Source organism: Pinus tabuliformis, chromosome X (assembly GCF_031772625.1).
Source record: "Pinus tabuliformis cultivar Carrire ecotype Pingquan chromosome X, CPIR1, whole genome shotgun sequence".
NCBI classification, from domain to species: Eukaryota; Viridiplantae; Streptophyta; class Pinopsida; order Pinales; family Pinaceae; genus Pinus; species Pinus tabuliformis.
In genome coordinates, this window is record NC_142308.1 from 277331712 (window position 1) to 277354055 (window position 22344).

A 22344-nucleotide genomic window follows, 5' to 3' on the forward strand; every position below is an offset into this window, starting at 1 on the left:
GAGTAGAGATTGATTGTTTTGTTTACTGAATACAATGAATTTGGTTCAAAAATGGTTTTATATTAGATTAATTTTCAATGTATGTGGTTATGGCTTGCCATTGGATGTACAAATTGAAGATAATTTGATTATTTCAGAGAGAGTTCTGTTTTCAGTTGTGCAGAGAGAGTTATAGTGGGTATAGTGTGCAAATTGTGAAACATAGCCTACAAGTGTTGTGTTGTTGTAGGTGTATTCCAGTTTGAATATTCATGAAAAGTGGTCCACGATATCTTGAAAGTTGAGGCCTTTAGTGGGCGAGTTGTGGCTTGCTAACAAGTGGTAGCTTGTTGATTGACGCAGTGGTGGATTCCTTCTAGTGGTGGTTGGAAAATATTTTGAAGGTGGTGGCCTTTAGCAGGTTGGGGCTTGTAGTAGGTAGTGGCTTGCATGGTTGAGGAAGTGGTGGTTTCCATCAGTGGGTGGTTTCTCTCCTACATTTCAGATCAAATCTTGCATAGTGGTGGTAGAAAATGATTCATGTATAAAGAAGAAGATTGATTAATAATAACAAAAAGAAGACAAGCAGTTATAGGGTGGTTTTTCTCCCATAAGAGATTCCACCAAAATATTAGTGTTCATTTATTGATGTGATGTTTTTATGTGAATTATGTTCTACATGTTTCTACCCTTATGATTCATATGCGAATTATTTTCTACTCATAAGACTTGTAGTGCATGAATTAAATGTTGCCAATATATTGATGATTCAGTGGTTTGAAAAGAATGGATAAAAAGTTTTAATTCAGTGAAATATTGATTCACCTACCCTAGTAGTTCTAAAAATTGGTCTCAAAGTAGGTCCTTCAAGACAACTTAATCACTATAACGAAGATCTTGCAAAATGAGCAGTCAAGAAAAAGTCTTCTCAACCAACACTCATTTATTCAATGGAACAAATTTCACATTTTGGAAAATAAGAATGACCTATTATTTATGATCTCTTGGAGTTGATGTTTGGGAAGCAGTAGAAAATGGGTGTCAATACCCTGGATACAATCCAACGGATGAAGCAGACAAGAAGAAATATGAAAATAATGCCAATGCAATTAATAGTATCTTGGGAGGTCTTGCAGAATCAGAATTTGTAAAGGTAATGCAATACAAAACCTCCAAAGAAATGTGGTATAATCTAGTAAATAACTATGAAGGGGATATAAAGGTAAAAAGTGCAAAGCTACACTCATATCGAATTCAATGCAAAACTCTTAAGATGGATGAAGAAGAAAGTGTTGCCATTTTTTTTTCTAGAGTAGATGAAGTAGTAAATACTATGAAAGGTATTAGTGATAAATTTGAGGATTCTACAATTGTTCAAAAGATATTAATATCAATAAAACCGAAGTTCGATGCCAAAGTTTCAGTGATTGAAGAAATGCAAGACTTGAACTAGTTATCCTAGGAAAGGCTCTATGGGATTATGAAAACCTACGAAATGATGACAAAATGGAACTAATATGAAGTCAGAGAAGCTACTTTCAAGGCTACGAACAAATGCAAACAAAAATAAGAACATAGACCACCAACTATATCTCAAATGACGAGTAAAAGTTCTTCAGAAAGCTACAAAAGGGAACCGGAAGGTATGGAGGTATGTTTCCATTTTAGTGTTTTAATTGTGGAAGGATAGGCCATTTTTCCACTAAATGTCCACACAAATATAAATATTGATAAGAAAGAGAAGGGAAACAAAATCTCTAAGAAAAATGTAGGTTTTAACCCAGTACAGAAATTACCTGCATACGAATTCTAAAACACATAAAATAAACATTGCGAGAGCATAACACATAAAACACATATACACAGAGATTTCCCCTGGATCCCAAAACTGGGACTACCAGCTTGTTTTTTCATTATGTTACTTTAAATGTTATAATACATATTTATAAATGCCGAAGCATCCAATACCATGGACCGAAAATCATTGCGTCCAAAAACATGTGCGAAAATCATGCACAAAACCATAGGTGGGTCCACCCAACCTAACATAGGTTCCAAAACCAAAATTTTCTAGGGCGCTACCCCGGACCCCATAGAGTGGGGTTACCTGCACCCCTCAAACCCCCTATGACCCCCCCCCGGATACGCAATCGGCACAATGAAGGGGCGGCTCCACCCCCCCTCTAACCCCTTGATTAACTACATGGGCTAGTCGTGGAAAGAATATAACACAACCCAACATTCTCCCACTTGTTGTTTTCTTTCCCTAGGAGGCCACAAGAGAGCTTAGTCATTTATCCAACCCGACAATGCCCATTGTTTCTCTACACCAAGAGAACTTCTCAGAGCTCACAGATTTTGTCAATGCATCTACAGTATTCTTCAAAGTGTCCACCTTTACCAACAACACCTCTTTGTCTTCTATCGTATCCCGCACAAAGTGATACTGAACATCAATGTGCTTTGTCTTTGAATGATACGTAGGGTTCTTTGCCAAGAAAATTGCAGTTTGGTTGTCACAGTCTATCCTTATAGCTCCCTGTACTAACCCCATACTTGAACACAATCTCTGCAACCAAACTGCTTCCTTGCTTGCATGAGTGGCTGCCATGTATTCTCTATAGTTGATAGTGCCACTATAGATTGTTTCTTAGTCATCCAACTGACTGCACATCTAAATAGGTTAAACACATACCCACTTGTAGATCTTCTCTGATATAGATCTCTAGCCTAGTCTGCATCAATAAACCCATGAATATCCAACACTCTGTCCAATCTTGGTCTTCCTTGGTGGCACAAACCATAGTCACTAGTGCCACGCAAATACCTGAAAACTCACTTCACTGCTATCCAATGTTCCTTTCCTGGTTTTGACATAAACCTGCTCAATACTCCCACTACATGTGCAATGTCTAGTCTAGTACAGACCATTGCATACATTAGGCTACTGACTACACTGACATATGGAACATGGGACATGTCCTCTTCATCTTCTTGTGTCTTGGGACACTGTTCATCAGATAACTTTACACCTACAGGAATAGGAACCTTCATTGGTTTACTATCTTGAATATTAAATCTTTGCAATATTGTCTCGACATACTTCCTCTAGTTTAACCAGAGCTTCCTCTTTTCCCGATCTCTTTTAATTCCCATGCCCAAAATATAGTTTTCAGCACCAAGATCTTTCATGTCAAATTCGGAGGACAATTGGGTCTTCAAATCCTTGATAATTTCTTTGTCATTTCCAACCAGCAATATATCATCCACATACAAGACTAAATAAATAACACGGTCACCAATTAATTTAAAATACATAGTGATCTGCTTTACTTCTAGTGAAGCCAAGTCCCCGTATAAAAGTATCAAATTTCTGATACCACATCCTTGGTGACTGTTTTAACCCATACAAAGACTTCTTTAACTTGCATACCAGTTCTTCCTTACCCTTCACTACAAAGCCTTCAAGTTGCTTCATGTAGATTTCCTTTTCCAGATCCCCGTGAAGAAATGTTGTCTTCACATCCATCTATTCTACCTCAAAATCAAAAGCAGCAGCAACAGATAAAAGTAATCTAATAGAAGTTACCTTGGTAACAGGAGAAAACATATCACCAAAATCAATTCATGGCACCTAGTAATAACCTTTTGATACCAACCGAGCTTTGTATTTCTCCATCTTTCCTTTTGCATTTGTCTTCTTCTTGAACACCCATTTACTGCCAATGGGTTTCCTTCCAGCCGACAACTCCACCAGATCCCAAGCCTCAGTTTTGTGCAAAGATTCCATTTCATCAACTATGGCCTCTTTCCAGAGTTTTCCATCCTTTGAATCTACTGCTTCCTTCACAGTTATGGGATCATCATCAGTAATAGATAAAGAAAAATTTGAACAAAAAGCAGATGGACTACACCTTTCTAGCCGCCTTCTTTATCGAATTGAACTTCTCACACCCAGATCTTGTGGCTCTTCATCTTCTGATTCCTCGTCTACTGTAGAGTCTGATTCTTCCTCCTTTAGTTCAAACTCTATTTTCTCATGTTCCTTTGGTTGGACTTCATGTTTAATAACATCTTTCACCTCTCTGAACACCACATCTCGGTTGTACACAACCTTCCTTGTTACTGGTGATGAGCCCCGAATTGGGTAACTTATTGGGCTCATTTTGCCTAACTTTCCTTTTTCAATCCTCCATTTTTCATAGATTATGCATGTTTTTTAGTATGTTTATGTTATTTGAACAAATAAGGGTAGTCACTCTAACAAGGAGGATAATACATGGTTATTTCAGGTTTTTTGGACAAATTTTGGAGCAAAACCAAGAAATTATGGGACAAGTGACAACCAAGATTGAGGTGAGGATTCGCAGGGGGGTTGTCACTTGCATTAAATGACCCTTCCTCAAAATCTCCACCCTGAACTTCGAGCTCAACAGGCCACCAAAACGAATTATAAAGGCTGCCGAGCAGCGTTGGGAAGAGTGACTGTTTACTAGCAGTTGGAACAGCCGAGTCCCTTGAATTTAGGAGGGTTGCTAGGCCCCTCGTAGTGTACAAATAGGAAGGTCTCAGCCTTTGTAGTTTACTTTTGGAACTGTTGGTATTTGCACTATAGTGCTGTTCTTTTCTCAACTTGTTTTCTTGTAGCTATTGCTGTATAACTTTCTTGTGATGATTATTTTTTAGTAATGAGAAGTAGCTTTACTTGGCATTAGATCTGAGTCCTTTATAGGAGCTTGCAGCTCTTGGGGTTGGGCCAAACCTGAGTGCTAAGGCCTCCTTTATGTATTGTTATTTGTTCTTTATGTATTTGCAAAATCATTTCTGTTAAGTAGATTAAATCTTGCTGATTAACTAGGTCATTGTTGATGATTAGAAAGACTTTTGATGTTCAGATTGAGTTGATAGGTTATTAACAGGGAAAAGCTTCAGAAAAGGGCCATCAAACACCTCTGATTTCACCTCTCCCTCAGTGGGATCAGGAGCTGGGATCAAGGTGACCTTGCTGCCCACAAAAACACTGACTTTTCTTTGCCATGCAATCACTAGTGTTTTATTTTCATTTGCAGAAGTTGGTTACATGTTCAGATTCTTGATTGCTTAGTTGCATAGTTAGTATACATGGTTTCGCTGCAGTTAAAACTTCTGTTCATTCTCTTTACTGTCAGCTAGATCAGATTAGGTCAACGTAACTAGGTCTCTGATTTTACAAGTCTTCGTTGGTTCAGTTGGAAAAACAACTTGCAGAGCACTTGTACCACTTCTCTATCTGCCCATACTCCACCAATCCCATCTGCTCCATCCCGTGACACAGATTCTTGCCTCACGTTTGCCATTTGCTCACATAACCCTAATTTTTGTGCAACATTGCTTCAGTCCTCCTTGAACAAATCCAGCCATCTACATCTTTCCTCAACTCCATCCACCAAGTCCTGGACCACCTCCAACCCTTATCCTACCTCTATACTAACTCCTTCACCTCTCTCTCTCTCCATCCATCCTCCAAAATCCCATTTCTGAACAACCTGTAGAAAATTACAGATATCTTGTAGAAAATCACAAACATCCTGTAGAACCCCTGCAGACTTCCTGTAGATGCTCACGAAGGAGGTTTCTTGATAGCCAAACTCTGTGAGACTCTCTGGAAGGGTGCTAGGGGCCCCTTAGGCCCTCTCTGAACCGTCCCGACCTCCTCCAAGAATTTCCTCTCGCCAATCCACCTCTGCACAGTCAAAACAGTCAAATCGCATGCATGATAATTCTGACAACTTATTCAAAAAAACAAAAAGATGTTTTTTCAGATGTTACTATAGAAGTAGCTTAGATACATGTATTTACCTTCCTAGATGTCAATGGCATCTCTTTCAGTAGCTTGCATCCTCTTTCTTGCATCGGTAAGGATAGCTGGTAAAATTAAGGTTTGATAGGGTTTATGTTTCCTTTCAGCTTTCTAGTTTCTTTCTGCAAGTAGATCAGCCTTCTTTGTGTTAGCTTTCATCCATCAGTTAAAAAGCTTCTTCTAAGAGCTCATAGAAGTTGGCTTAAGCTCCTAGTGGACTTGTGCCAGCTGACCAAGTGACAGCTGCGACAAGAGCTAGTACTTGTGCATACAGCACCATCGCTTCCAAGTTTGTTAAGAACTACTGGGTTGATAAAAAGTAAAGAAGGGAGTCCCAAGAGTTGTAACATTATTGGTGCAATACTAGAGCTCACCACTCTTTTTGGTGCCATTGCCGGGGAAGCGTCAGAGTATTTGTGATTGTTGCTTTTCTTCTATTTTCCTACTCTAACCTTCTACTACGTAGTTTATTTCAGTTCCATTCTACAATTTCATTTCTGCAAAAGTAAATTAGACATTTCCTACTTTCATAGATTAGCCTTTCAATTCCGCAATTTCAATTCTACAAACGTAGAATAGAATTTCAATTCTGCAAGCGTAGTCTAGCATTTCATTCTCGCAATTTGATTTCAGCAAAATAGATTAGTCCTTTCCTGCTTTCATTTCAATTCCGCATTTTCATATCCGCAAGGTAGATTTTAGTTAGTTGCAATCCCATATGTTTCAGTTTTGTAGGTACAAGTAGAGAAAAAAAGCAAAAGCAACCAAAAATCTTTTCATGCCTCGTAGGAACAGAGATAATACCAAAACATTCCTACCCAACACCCCCACCACTTCACTGAGTCACCCTTCTCTCTTCTTTGGTGGCAGTGACCCAGAAGAACTTATAGGTGAACCTCCTGAGATATACGAAGATCCTATAACAGAAGAAGAGCAAGAAAACATTCCTTTCGAGACCATGGTTGAAAACAAAAACGATAGAGACGATGATGAGAGAATAGAAGGTACCTTCCCCATCTGGGAGACCAACGGGGACATGAAGATGAAGAACATAAGTCCCTCAGCCTTACCTCATTTCCATGGATTGACCACTGAAGACCCTGATACCTTCCTGTTTGAGTTTGTTGTCCTTTGTCGAACTTATGACTATGCAGAATACGAGAAAAAGTTGAAACTCTTTCCCTCTACCCTCAAGGATGCAGCATTACGCTGCTTCATGGGGTTACCTACAAACAGTATCACCACTTGGGCTTAGATGCAGCAAGCCTTTAACAACAAATACTGGGATTACTGTAGGTCAAAGGAAACAAAGGGAGAAATCTTTTGGATGACCATGGGAAATGATGAGTCTTTAGAAGACTATGAGGAAAGGTTCCAACTTAGCTATAAACGGGCTAGGTGCGCACTTGACCCTGAATCTCTAAAGCTGGTTCTGCTTCGAGGAGTCCCCGAAGACCTTCTGGATACCCTTCACATGTTAGCTGGAGGAGACATCTACCAACTACCTTATGAGGACATAAAGACTGTGTTTAGAAACCACTCTAGGGCAGCCCGAAAAAGAGGTAGGGGGAATCCACTTTTACCTAGTACTACCTTCTCCAAGAATGAGTTTGCTAATCAGATGGAAGACCTCAAAAGTGAGATGAGACAGACCATTTCCATGCAACTCGATACCTTCCGAATCCAACAAAAGAAAAAGGAAGCTGAGAGGGCTCTGGCCATTTTTTGTCCTAGATGTACGATGAAGCACCCTAAGAATGAGTGTCCATTGCACTCACTAGAGGTATGTTTCGTTTGTGAGGAAAACCACCCCACGAACCAATGCCCAACCTTGCCTGGATTTAAAGCCATGTACCAAGGGACTGAGGCAACCACTAAACCTCTCTACTTCCTCAACCAAAGGAGGCCACATGGGCCCAGACCTTACCAGCAGGGGATGCAAGGGACATCCCAAGCTTATTATAGCCCCAACCAATCTGCTCACATGCCTTCTTGGGGTCCCCCTACTCATCCTTCCTGGTCCGCACCTCCTCCGTGGTTTTATCCCCCTCAATACCATACTCAACCCACTGCTCATTCGTTTCACTCACATGTCTAGCCGCAACCTTAGTGGAATGCACCTCAACCGGGGTGGATGCCCAAATAAAACTCTCCTCCCGCCATTCTGCCTCCACCACCGGCCCAGCCATAACCATTACCTCCTGCTCCTCCAAGACAACCCCAGATGCCTGCTCAACCGAACCTGAACCCCAACAACCGACAAGCCCAGTAGGTATACATTGGGGAGACAACATGCCCTACCTATGCTGTGGAGCTCCAGGAGATCAACCTGTGATCCAGGAAGACCCTTCCAGATCACCAACCTCCTCCCCTAGAGGACAAGGAAGAGAAACAGGAAAGTGAACCCAAAGCCATTCCACCCCTTCCTAAGCGACTAACGGTAACCACGCAACCAAACCCAGAGGAGACTGAATTTCTGGGAGAACTTAAACAATTATGTGTGAAAATACCACTTCTCTAGGCCATAAAAGATGTATCGATATACAACAAATTGATTAAGGATAAGTGTTTCAGGCACCCAGGCAGGCGAAAGAGAGATGCCTCAACCATCAATGTCATAGGACAACTCTCCGATCTAATGTTGGGTCAAGTAATCTGTCCAAAGTATTTGGACCCTGGGAGTCCTGTAGTTGATGTCCACATCAATAGCACCATTATCCCCCATACCTTGATTGATCTAGGGGCTGCCATTAATGTGATGACTAGGGACACCATGCTTAAACTCAACCTTCAGAGTTCCTTAAGGAAGACCTCGACAGTCCTACAGTTGGTAGATCGCTCCACCGTGACTCCCGAACGGATTGTGGAAGATGTCTTGGTCTCTATTGACTCTTGGGAGTACCCTACAAACTTCTTGGTCCTTCAACCAAAGGCAAAGCTCACTAGATACCCCCTCATTTTGGGAAGGCCTTGGTTAGCCATTGTGGATGCTTACATCAGTTGCCGAGCTGGAAGCATGACCATCAAGAATGGGTCTATGTCCAAGCAGCTAGTCCTATATCCTCCTGCCCAACCTCTGCTAGAACATGACTTACCACTCTGGTTGGGAGAAGGAGATGAGGATGAGGTATACTCTACACCATTGTGCAGAGTAGAAACCACTAGGGGAGGCCCTCGAACTGAGGATGATCTGATTGAGACTTTGATTCAAAATCCACCTCCTAGTGCACTATCCTTAGAGGAATTGGTGGAAGGTACCCATGCCAGCACATTAGTGGACCTCTATGTGACTGATCTGACCTCTCCCAGAGTTAAGAATGTGGATTTTGGTCCCGAAAGAACTTTAAAGATCAGCTCCTCCCTATCTCCTTCCCAGGAGAAGGAGCTGTGTAGATTACTGAACAATCATTTAGATGCTTTTGCTTGGAGCTATAAGGAGATGAAAGGAGTCCATCCTTTGGTCTGTACCCATCACATTTACATTAAAGAAGATTGTAAACCAATGAGGCAGCCTCAGAGGAGAATGAATCCAGCCCTTAAAGACATTGTCAAAGAAGAATTGCAAAAATTGTTGGATGCAGGATTCATCTACCTTATCCCTGATAGTGAGTGGGTCTCACCTCTAGTGCTTGTTGTTATAGACATTTTTGTGCCTCACAGCATTGAGCATGAAATGTCCATAATCTAAGGGATCCAAAGTCCCTAAACATGTTGTTCCTACCCCTAGAGGAATAAGGCTAACAAACCACAGCAATTCACAGAAGTTCTCCACCAAAAAACTGCTCAAAGCAAGTCAAATCAGGATCATTTCAGTGGCTACACTAGCTGTTTGTGCTGAATGTCAAAGCCAACACTGGCTACCTGCATTGAATGTCAAATGGAACACTGGCTACCTGCGCTGAATGAGAGTGGACATGTGGCAGGCTCATTTCTCAAGGTGTCAAAACCCAGGAAGCTTCCAAAATGACACTTGCCTCAGGGAATTCGACTGGTGATGAGTAAGAGGTTCCAAATCTCCAAGTGGAAGCAAGAATCTCCAAGTGGAATCAAGAACTGACAGAGGGAGAGGACACTAGTCAGATCTCAAGCTGACTCATCCTCTCTCCAAACATCTATATATGGATCTCTCCTCCATGAGATCTAGAGGCTGGAATTTTGTTATTGCAAAGAATTGTTGTTGGTTTGAGATTGGAATCATTGGGTGCTTAATGCTTTGAAGGGGGTGAAGATAGGAATACCATTTGCTGGGAAGGAGATGCTGGATTGGAGCCCTCTGGGTTGTATCTCTTCCTGAACCTTATTATTCATCAATAAAGCTATCTTGGTTTCTCCTATATGCTGATGTATTCTTGATGTATGATTGCATTAGTGTATTTGGTTTATTTCTAATCCTAAACTAGTTATGAATGTGAATATCTGTCTTTGTGTAGTGTTCTTCTCTTGTCGCAAGTAGTTGTTCTCTTGTGATCTTGCAGGAACCCGGTGGAGCTGAATAAGCAAGAAGGCAAGTAGCTGTTCTCTTGTGATCTGGCATGAATCTGTTGAAGCTGGGCGAGCGAGAAGGAAAGTAGCTGTGAACTCCCAAAGAGAAGAGAGACCGGATCGAGGGACAAACGGAAGACACCGGTAAGTCCATTTATCTCTCTTCTTTCACATTTCATAAAGGAAGAAACCAGAATAGCTATCTTTGTTTGTTGCTAAGGCACTGTCACACCTTAGGTGGATAGGATCGTCCTGCATAGGCATTTTTCCCCACAACACTTGTGCTCAAGAAGAACGGGAAGTGGAGAATCTGTGTAGATTACCGAGAACTTAACAAAGCCACCAAGAAAGACCATTTCCCTTTGCCTTTCATAGATCAAGTGTTGGATGGACTGGCAGGGAAGAAGTTCTTCTCTTTCCTAGATGGGTTCAGCGGGTATAACCAGATCCAAATAAGCCTGGAGGACCAAGATAAAACCACCTTCAATTTTCCATGGGGCACCTTTGCCTACCGAGTCCTTCCCTTTGGGCTATGCAACGCTCCTGCCACTTTCCAGAGAGCAGTATTGAGCCTCTTTTCTGAGTTGGTCCATGATTCGGTAGAAATCTATATGGATGACTTTACTCCTTATGGGTCCAACTTCCAAGAAGCATTGACTAATCTGGGAAAAGTTCTAACCAAGTGCATTGAGATGAACCTGTCCCTCAGTCCCGAAAAATGTGAATTCCTGATGACTGAAGGGACCGTGCTAGGTCATACCATTTCTTAGCAAGGATTACAGGTGGATCCTAATAAGATTGCTTTCATCCAAAAGGTCCCACCTCCTCAAAAGGTAAGAGATGTTCGGAGTTTTCTAGGCTTAGCAGGATATTATCAAAGATTCATTAAAGATTTTGGTAAGCTAGCCTCGCCATTGTTTGGCCTCTTAGGGAAAGATGTTGAGTTCAATTGGACTGACGACTGTCAAGGGGCTCTGGATGAGCTGAAAGATAAGCTGGTGTCTGCCCCGATCTTGAGAGGTCCAAACTGGGCCCTACCTTTCCACATCCACACTAATGCCTCGAACAAAGCCATAGGGGTAGCCTTAGGAAAAGTTGAGGAGAAACTACCATATGCCTTATACTTCGTCAGCAAAAACCTGTCCAAGGTAGAAATGAACTATACTGTAACTGAGAAAGAGTTCCTGGCTGTAGTCCATTCCCTAAACAAGTTCAGACCCTACATCACTGGTTATCAAACATTTGTACACACTGATCATCCTGCGATTAGATATTTAATGAATAAGCCTGATGTAAATGCTCGTATCATTAGATGGTTACTTTTGTTGCAACAATTTGATTTGACTATTGTTGACAAGCGAGGTAAGGAAAATGTTGTTGCTGACTTCTTGTCTAGATTGGATTTGCCTGCAGGTGAAGAAGGAACAGTGGATGACCAGATGCCAGATGAACATCTGTTTGCTATCTCAGTACTCTCTCCATGGTTTGCTGATATAGAAAATTACTTGGTCTCAGCACAGTTCCCTCCGCATCTATCCTCAAACGAGAAGAGCAGAATTGTGAGGAAGAGTGCCCCGTTCACTTGGATCGGGGGCAACCTGTTTAAACTTGGCCCAGATCAGATCTTGAGGCATTGTGTTAGGGAGGAGGAAGTCTTTGACATCCTCCTAACCTGTCATGGCGGACCTTGTGGAGGCCACTTTGCAGCAAAAAGGACTGCCTTCAAAATTCCACAGGCAGGCTACTATTGGCCTACTCTTCATCAAGATGTCAGAAGATACATCAGCCAGTGTGACCGATGTCAGAGGATGGGGAAACAGACTCCAAGGGATGAAATGCCTCTCCAACCTCAAGTGACCTTCGAGCCATTTGAGAAGTGGGGCATGGATTTTGTGCGTCCTATCAACCCTCCTTCAAAGTAAAGGTCTTACATCATTGTGTGCACCAACTATCTGACCAAGTGGGCAGAAACGAAGGCAATCAAAGCAGCAACAGAAGAAAATGTGGCTGAGTTTTTAAGGGAAAATATCTTCTATAAGTTTGGCTAACCAAGAGAGTTAGTCACCGATCAAGGAAGCCAGTTCACCTCCAACCTGATTGAAGATTTGCTCGCTCGTCACAAGATCAAGCACAGGACTTCCACCCCATATCATCCTCAAGCAAATGGGCAGGTGGAAGTCACTAATAGAGCATTGGAGGGGATTTTGACTAAGGTGGTGAGCAGCAGCAGAAAGGATTGGGCAGATCGCCTAGTTGAGGCCACCTGGGCCTACAACGCCACTTGGAAGACTACAACAGGTTTCACACCTTATGAGCTGGTCTACGGGAAGAAAGCTTTGCTGTCAATAGAGTTCGAGTACAACACATTGAGGGTGGCAGCTCAGCTGGACCTAGATCTCAGCCATGCTCAACGTGAAAGATTATTATAGCTGAATGGATTATATGAACACAGAATGCGGGCCCTCCTCCACTCAGAAGTAGTTCAACTCCAGAGGAAGATAAGGGATGACTGACACCTTAATGAAAAGCAATTCCAGCCGGGAGATTGGGCGCTGCTGTATGACTCAAGATACAAGGATTTCAAAGGAAAGCCGAGGACAAGATGGTTAGGACCATATACAGTGGAGAAATGCAATGATAATGGTTCAGTCCTTATCAAGACCATTGACGAAGAATACATCCCCATGCTTGTCAATGGGCATCGATTGAAAATCTATAAGAAACCCCTTTCGAGGTAGGAGTTCATTGAAACTGTGGAAAAATCAGTGTTGGTAGTAAAGCAGGGTTATGCCTCTATTCAGGCCACACCTTGATCATCAAAAAAAAAAAAAGGAAGAAAGAGAAAAGGGAATAAAAATATCCCTAGGTGAAAACCTCTCTGAGGCACCTATGGCAGACAGTGAGGGTGAAAACCTCATGGAGGCGCCCCAGCTATCTCTCAGAAAATAAAGAAATGGAATAAAAAAGATCCTTGAGTGAAAACCTCTTTGAGGAACCCAGGGCAGATAGTGGGGGTGAAAACCTCATGGAGGCGCCCCTGCTGTCTCTCAAAAAGAAAAAAGAAAAAAGATAGAAAAAGAAAGAGAAACAGGTCTAATCTCTGGAATTATTATAGGTTGCAGGGAATGCAGTGCAGATAAAGAAGGTCGTGCAAAACGAGGACAGGGGTCCATACCAAGCTACCAGACATCGTCACAGACACTCCCTCCATGGCCACTCACTTTTTCCAGTATTTGAACACATTTGGGCCGAGATTCAACCTCCTACAAGAAGTTTTGGGGCTTTCTAGAGGAAGTTCTGCATTTCTACAGGAAACATCCTGTAGAGCCTTCGGGCAGGCCAAAATCGATTCTGGAAAGGGATTTAAAGCTTGAAGTCTGTTGATGAGGCCTACAGCTACCCCTCTCTTCCATCCATCACCGGTTTCATCTCTTTCCACTGCCATGACAACAATCTAGTTATGTATTCCTGCACAGTCATGCAAAGAGTCCTGTTTTCCTCAGATTGATTTTTTTTTTCCAAAGGAAAAATCAAGCACACCAAGGCTCGCACACTCTACCTGTCAAAGCTCCATTAGGACCCTTCATCCGCGAATACCACCTTGCTCGTTTCAGCATGCATCCCAGGAGGAGAAGCAGCTACATGATGTCCTACAGGAATCCTATAGTAGCTGATCCGTCTAGAGCACATACTATGGAGTCAATAGCGGCTGAAATTGACACAGGGGGCATGTAACCAGCTCTGCCTGAACGTGAACACCTCCTCGACAGCTGAGAAAATATAGATCCATGCATGCAGCGTTCAAAACCAAAGGATCGGGTCTCGAAGCTTTGCATACAGCCTGGGCCAATGAAAGAAGGAATTCCAGCACCTGTGTACGAAGCAACAGTAAGCAAAGCCATCGCTCCACATCCCAAAGCTTGCAGAACACGTCCATGGCCACCCAGGTAAGTGTCTAACCTTATTCGTCAAATTTCATAGATTATACTCTGAAAACTACATGCCTGTGAAATGGTGCGGATTGAACGAATTCGGTGGCCAGTGAGCTAGCAACCCACAGTCAGTCGAATGGCCTCGTGGGATTTGAACGAGCTCGGTTATGCTCGAATCCGCCGAAGAGATGGGTAGCTGACACGTGGGAAGTGTCCAGTCTAGGAGAATCGACGGATTGGCAGTAATGGCAACGGTTAATGGCAGAGAAAGGAAACGACGGTCAGAGACACGCTGAAGAATGATGGCCGTGACATTGGCTAACGGATCGGCCTAGACACCTCACCCCCTCACCATGAATTGCACCATAATTCAAAATCGTTCGGCCAAAGAACTCACATTAACCACTGTCATTTACACTTGCAACTGTTTTCCAGCAAAGTACGTGTCCTCCTCCTCTACGGTTTGTTAGCCCAAGGTTCTCGGCCCATTTCAAAATCCTCCCGCATCCCAGGATTGTTCAGAAGCGCCATGACGTCCTCCAAAAGCTAGGAAAGCTCTCTACAGGAAGGAGCTCTAGAGGAAACGTGGCACAGCCTCCCGGAGCAGGAAAACCTAGACTTTCTGCGTCAAGGTTGGAGTTTCGAAGAGAGGTAGGCTCGAAAACACCATTCCCATGCATGATATTTCGAAAGGTGGTGAATTAAACTGTCTGGAGTAAGAGAATTAAAAACAAGTCTGCCTGTGGGTCAAGAATGGTAGTTTGCCTGTGTGATACAAGGAATTTTTTTCAGTTGGTTCTATGTCACATTCTCCTCCACGGTTCCTGTTAACAAATTCCTCCTGTAGAACCGATAAACCACTGTAAGGGCTAACCTGTGCATGAAGAATGTGACTTGTATGTGTTTTGACAGTCAAGTTTTGGGCAGCAACAACATTATAACCAGGGAATTGGTGCAAAGTGGAATATAAACACCTGAGGGATACTGTCCTCAAAGTTTTGGGGAGGAAACCATACACAAAATTCCCCTTCTGATTAGAGCACAAGCCAAAACAGAGCATTCTCACCATGCCAGGAGGGTTTATAAAAAAGGAACCCTCGGATTCTAGGAAATTGCGAGAAACTCCCGAGGTGGTAGACCTATTTACCCGTGCCAATTGGATGACCTTCTGTGACAGAATCCAAGGTCATGATGATGAGGTAACAGAAGAGTTCTTAATGTCCCTGCAGCCTAAATCCAAGATACTGGCCACTGTAAATTTCAGAGGGTTGACCTTAAAACTTACCCCACAACTCATTAGTCGAGTCATTGATCTGCCACTGGGGATACTCTGGAGCAAAGAGGAGAGGGCATTGGGCCAAAAAGCCAAAAAGGAATTCTTCCTACCAGAGGAACAGTTTTAAGAGGATAAGAATGGGGTCCGGAGAGCCAACCTACATCCATTTTGGAGTGAGGTCAGCCTTCAGATCATGAAATACATTACCTGTGAAGAGAGGTTCAGTATTGTATATGGGTATCACTTCTGGTTGCTAACTGAACTCAGACATAAGATGGATTTACCCACAGAACAAAAGTTAAGCATCCCATATTTCCTCCTACAATCATTAATGGAGTGTGGCACAAAATTGAAGGAAGGGACACCAGACCAGCTGGCCCATCATGGGCTTATCAAGCTTCTAGTAGAAGATGCCCTCCATACCTATACTATCCCTCTCTCGTGGGAGATTTTCCGCAATATGTCCAAGGATGATGATATCTGCATTCTGGCCGAGGAACTCACTTCATCCAGCAGTGAGGAAAGGGAGCATATTGAGGCAGAAGAGAAAGCCAAGGGTAAGGAAACCCAGGACAGACCACCATAGAAAAAGCAAGAAGAGAAACAAGAGGAAGGCCAAGCTGCTGAGCCCAAAACTGTGGGTGGAATAAAGGCACAAACGCCAAGGGAGAAATGGTTGCAAATCAGGGCAGAGAGGACTGAAAAAGTCCAAGCAGGTGAGGGCACACCCAAGGCAACCACAACAAAATTAAAAGAGAAGGCACCCCAGCCAAGTAGGCCAAAACAGAAACCATTTCTATAGGAATCCAAAAGACCGTTTCTACAGGAAGCCAGAAAACCGTTTCTACAGGAAGACAGAAAATAGTCAGCACAAGACTTTCTACAGGAAGTCTAGAAAAAGGGCAACAGAAGGAAAAATCACCTGAGATTTTAGCCAGGGAGGTAGCAGTTGTGCTGGCCACCCTAAGCACATCCCCAAAGTAGAAGGGGAAGCGAAAGAGGGAGCCTTCCATGTATTTTAAGGCAAGAAGGAGCGTGAGGATTAAGACTGGCAGACCCCAGCCACCGTCAAAAGAACCAATCACAATTGTAGACACCCCTGCCACACAAAAGGAGAGGTATCCCTCCAAGGCATGCATCACTTAAGAACGGGGAAGCCCAAAGACATCCACCTGGAGAGAAAGAATGAAAATGTTGGACACAAAGGCCTCTCTACAGGATGTTGAGACTATTCTACAAGAAACATTGGCTAGGTTCAAGGAGACCGAAGAAATGGAAGGTGAGGGAGCTAAATCACCACAGGAGGAAGAAAAGGTGGAGAACATTGTGGAACTTAGCCCCCAGCCCCGCTTGGGTTCCTACTATAACTTCTTAGAGGCCCAAAAGATCATTCCTCAGAAACTCACAGTGCCACTTTTCCTTGCACTAGAAGAAGAGAGAGTGAGGACCCACACTTGGATGAAAATTGCTAAGTCCAAGGGTGTGGCAGATATAGGTCCTCTGGAGTAACAACTCAAAGAGGCAAGGAGGGAATTGGCTATGGTGCGACATGTGGAGAGTAGCCAGCGGGTCAAGCTACAGGAAGAAAATGAGTTGCTTAGACAACAGCTACAGTTACAGGGACAGAGGGAGGAAGAAAGGACTCACATCTTGGGAGAACAACAACAACAGGAGGAGCCCACAATAGCCAAAGATACCACTGATGAACAACAGAGAGGGGAAGGGATGCAGGCTGAAATTGAGACACTGAATTGGCAGCTACAGGAAAAGGAATTGCAAGCAGGCCTGGAGATAAAGTCTCTGAAATAGCAGTTACAAGAAAAGGAGGCCCAACTGGCCTGCATGGCCAGCTAGGCAATGGAAGCTCTGCAGTGTAGACAGCTTGCCAAATCCTATGCCCTATACCTCAAGGATCAGTGGTTATAGTTTCAGATCAATACCTTGGCCCAAAGGGGCATCACCCCATTCCAAAATTATCACCAGTTTGCAATTCTATGCGGCAGTAGTTCATCAAAGGATAGGGCCAAATTATCAGAGTTCTACTTGCACAACTTCGCCCTTCCGAACATGAATGCATGGGATCCCAACACTGTGATAGGAGATGTCCAACTTATGGCCATGGCCTCTTGGATGAGTCATGAGGAGAAGAGAGCAGCAGAGGTCTGCAGCATCATAGGCAGAGAACTCAATGAGCCACTGATGATCAGAGCAGAGCTGGATGACCCCTCGGAAGTGATAAGCGCCCACCAGCACTTGGCCAACAGTCCTCAGGATCTATCAGAATACATTGAGCAACAGGCTCAAGCTATTGCCCACTTTGAGGACATGGAGAGACTATTGGGAGAAAACTGCCTGCATGCCTGCACAAGGCGGTTGAACACACTTCCTCAAATCTTGAAGATAAAGGAATACCACTCTCCCACCAGGATGAGGGAAGCCTTGGCAAGAGTACCTCTCTACAAACAGTTGATGCAAAATCTGCAGGCCAATTGGATTGGCCTGAAATTCAGTCCTCCTTTGCTTTTGGGATTGCTAGAAGGAGTTAAGGAAGAGGAGGAAGGTAGACAATGGGAGGAAGTGGAAAAGAAAGCAAGATTCCATGACCAGGAAGAGGATATCACCATAGAGGCTTGGGACGTGAGGGAGGCGATCAAAGCCATAAAGGATGATGAGCTGGACTAGTTGCTCAGAGGATGAGCAACCCATTTAGCAGGGGGTGATGATGAGCCCCGAATTGGGTAACTTATTGGGCTCATTTTGCCTAATTTTCCTTGTTCAATCCTCCATTTTTCATAGATTATGCATGTTTTTTAGTATGTTTATGTTATTTGAACGAATAAGGGTGGTCACTCTACCAAGGAGGCTAATATGTGGTTATTTCAGGTTTTTTGGACAAATTTTGGAGCAAAACCAAGCAATTATGGGACAGGTGACAACCAAGCTTAATGTGAGGATTCGTAGGGGGGTTGTCTCTTGCATTAAATGACCCTTCCTCAAAATCTCCACCCTGAACTCTGAGCTCAACAGGCCACCAAAACGAATTCTAAAGGCAGCTGAGCAACTTTGGGAAGAGTGACTGTTTACTAGCAGTTGGAACAACCGAGTCCCTTGAATTTAGGAGGGTTGCTGGGACCCTCGTAGTGTACAAATAAGAAGGCCTCAACCTTCGTAGTTTACTTTTGGAACTATTGGTATTTGCACTATAGTGTTGTCCTTTTCTCAGCTTTTTTTCTTGTAGCTACTGCTGTATAACTTTCTTGTGATGAATATTTTTGAGTAATGAGAAGCAGCTTTACTTGGCATCAGATCTGAGTCCTTTATAGGAGCCTGCAGCTCTTGGGGTTGGGCCCAACTGGAGTGCTAAGGCCTCCTTTATGTATTGTTATTTGTTCTTTATGTATTTGCAAAATCATTTCTGTTAAGTAGATTAAATCTTGCTGATTAACTAGGTCACTGTTGATGATTAGAAAGACTTTTGATGTTCAGATTGAGTTGATAGGTTATTAACAGGGAAAAGCTTCAGAAAAGGGCCATCAAACACCTCTGATTTCAGCTCTCCCTCAGTGGGGTCAGGAGCTGGGATCAAGGTGACCTTGCTGCCCATAAAAACACTGACTTTGCTTTGCCATGCAATCACTAGTGTTTTATTTTCATTTGCAGAAGTTGGTTACCAGGGAAAATTTTAAGAACCCCCCCTAAATTTATAAATATAATAAATGGGCGAATCTCCATGGTATATAGGAAAAATGGAAGGCGATTTTATCAATAATATAATATGTATATATAATTTTTTGGCGAATCTCTCACCAGGCATGGCGAATATTTTACTCAATTATAAAATCTTGTAAGATCTTGGCGAGTCTTTCACTAAATAATAAAACTTTGTAAAGTCCTAGTTAATCTTAGCATAGGCTACATGCTGGTTTAATTCCCCCATTTAAATAGGCTACATTCCAGGTGAATACCATGGGTCAATACCATGTGCCATTTTGGTGAATACCATGGGTCAATACCATGTGCCATTTTTATTTTTATTAATTCTAATATGAGGCTTAATAATGGTTTTTTGCATGGTATTAATAACAATCTAGTCCATGGTATTTGTCCCATAGTATTTTGGCCATAGGTTTCACCTAAATATAACCCATTTTTTGAGTGTTCGTAAATATAAGGTGACTTATGGAGTAAATATAAAAAAATGTTTTATTTGTTTACCATACTTCTCGTTTATTTATATTTTTATTAATTTACCATACCTCTTTTACAAATATGGTATTTGACCCATAGGATTCACTTAAATAAAACCTCTTTCTTGAGCCTTCATAAATAGAACGAGGGTTATGGACTAAATATAAAAAGAGGTTTTATTTATTTACGATACGTCTAGTTTATTTATATTTTTATTTATTTACCATACCGTTTGAGTAAGTATAAAAATACGTTTTATTTATTTACCATACCTCCACTTTACTTATATTTTTATTTGTTTACACCGTTACATGTATATAAGGTGACTTATGGAGTAAATATAAAAAATGCTTTATTTATTTACCATACCTCTCATTTATTTATATTTTTATTAATTTACCATACCTCTTTTATAAATATGGTATTTGGCCCATAGGATTCACTTAAATAAAACCTATTCTTAAAAATGGGCGAATGGATTCACTTAAATAAAACCTATTCTTGAAAATGGGCGAATGGAAGGTTGTAAGTCCTAATTTCAAGGGCTAAATTTACCTTTTTTACCCTCTCCCTTAAAATAAGGTGGGCTATTTGAGGTGATTTGTAAAAATGTACTATGATACAAAATATTTGCCCACTAAAAATTTAAAACCCCTTAATTTCGCCAAAGGGCGAACATTCGCCCCTAAAATTATCCTTGTTGGTTACATGTTCAGATTCTTTATTGCTTAGTTGCATAGTTAGTATACATGGTTTCATTGCAGTTAAAACTTCTGTTCATTCTCTTTACTGTCAGCTAGATCAGATTAGGTCAACGTAGCTAGGTCTCTGATTTTACAAGTCTTCGTTGGTTCAGTTGGAAAAACAACTTGCAGAGCACATGTACCACTTCTCTATCTATCCATACTCCACTAATCCCATCTGCTCCATCCCCTGACACAGATTCTTGCCTCACGTTTGACATTTTCTCACATAACCCTATTTTTTGTGCAACATTGCTTCAGTCCTCCTTGAACAAATCCAACCATCTACATCTTTCCTCAACTCCATCCACCAAGTCCTGGACCACCTCCAACCCTTATCCTACCTCCATACTCACTCCTTCACCTCTCTCTCTCTCCATCCATCCTCCAAAATCCCATTTCTGAACAACCTATAGAAAATTACAGACATCCTGTAGAAAATCACAAACATCCTATAGAACCCCTGCAGACTTCCTATAGAGGCTCACGAATGAGGTTTTTTGATAGCCAAACTCTGTGAGACTCTCTCGAAGGGTGTTAGGGACCCCTTAGGCCCTCTCTGAACCTTCCCGACCTCCTCCAAGCATTTCCTCGTGCCAATCCACCTCTGCACAGTCAAATCGCATGCATGATAATTCTGGCAACTTATTCAAAAATACAGAAAGATGTTTTTTCAGATGTTACTATAGAAGTAGCTTAGATACATGTATTTACCTTCCTAGAAGTCAATGGCATCTCTTTCAGCAACTTGCATCATCTTTCTTGCATCGGTAGGGATAGCTGGTAAAATTAGGGTTTGCTAGGGTTTACGTTTCCTTTCAGCTTTCCAGTTTCTTTCTGCAAGTAGATCAGCCTTCTTTGAGTTAGCTTTCGTCCATCAGTTAAAAAGCTTCTTCTCAGAGCTCATAGAAGTTGGCTTAAGCTTCTAGTGGACTTGTGCCAGCTGACCAAGTGACAGCTGCGGCAAGAGCTAGTACTTGTGCATACAGCACCGTCACTTCCAAGTTTGTTAGGAACTACCGGGTTGATAAAAAGTAAAGAAGGGAGTCCCAAGAGTTGCAGCATTATTGCTGCAATACTGGAGCTCACCAACTAGGTTCCAAATCTTATAACATTTAAAACCATCCTTATACCCAATAAAGATGCACTTTTCAGATTTACTATCCAATTTGGATCATTTCTCCTTTGGAACATGTATATATGCATCACATCCAAATACCCTTAGATGTGAAAGTGAGGGTTTCTTACCAATCCATACCTCTTGTAGAGTTTTATCCTCCAATGCTGATGAAGGTGATCTGTTGACCAGGTAACATGTTGTCTCCACCGCCTCTACCCAGAATTCCTATCCTAACGTGGCATCACTGAGCATGCTTCTTGCCCTTTCCATCAACGTCTTGTTCATTCTTTCTGCCACCCCATTTTTTTGAGGTGTATATGGAGTAGTATTATGTCATGCTATACCACACTTCTTATATAATTCTTCAAATTCCTTACTACAAAACTCTCCACCGTTATCTGTCCTCAACACCTTTATCTTCTTCTCTGTCTGGTTTTCCACCAGAGCCTTGAATTCTTTAAACCTGTCAAAGACTTCAGATTTCTTCTTAAGGAAATATATCCATGTATTCCTTGAGAAGTCATCTATAAATGATACATAGTACATAGACTTACCCAGTGATGGAACCTTCACAGGTCCAAACACATCACTATGCACAAGCTCTAATATATGTTTCGCCCTCTTGCCACCGTAGGGGAAACTCACCTGATTCTACTTCCCATATACACAATTTTCACAGAAATCAAAATCCAGAGAGCTATTACTCATACCTTTACCATGAATTATTCTAAGGCCCTTCTCTCCATTATGTCCAAGCCTTTGATGCCACAAGATAGTCTTCTCTC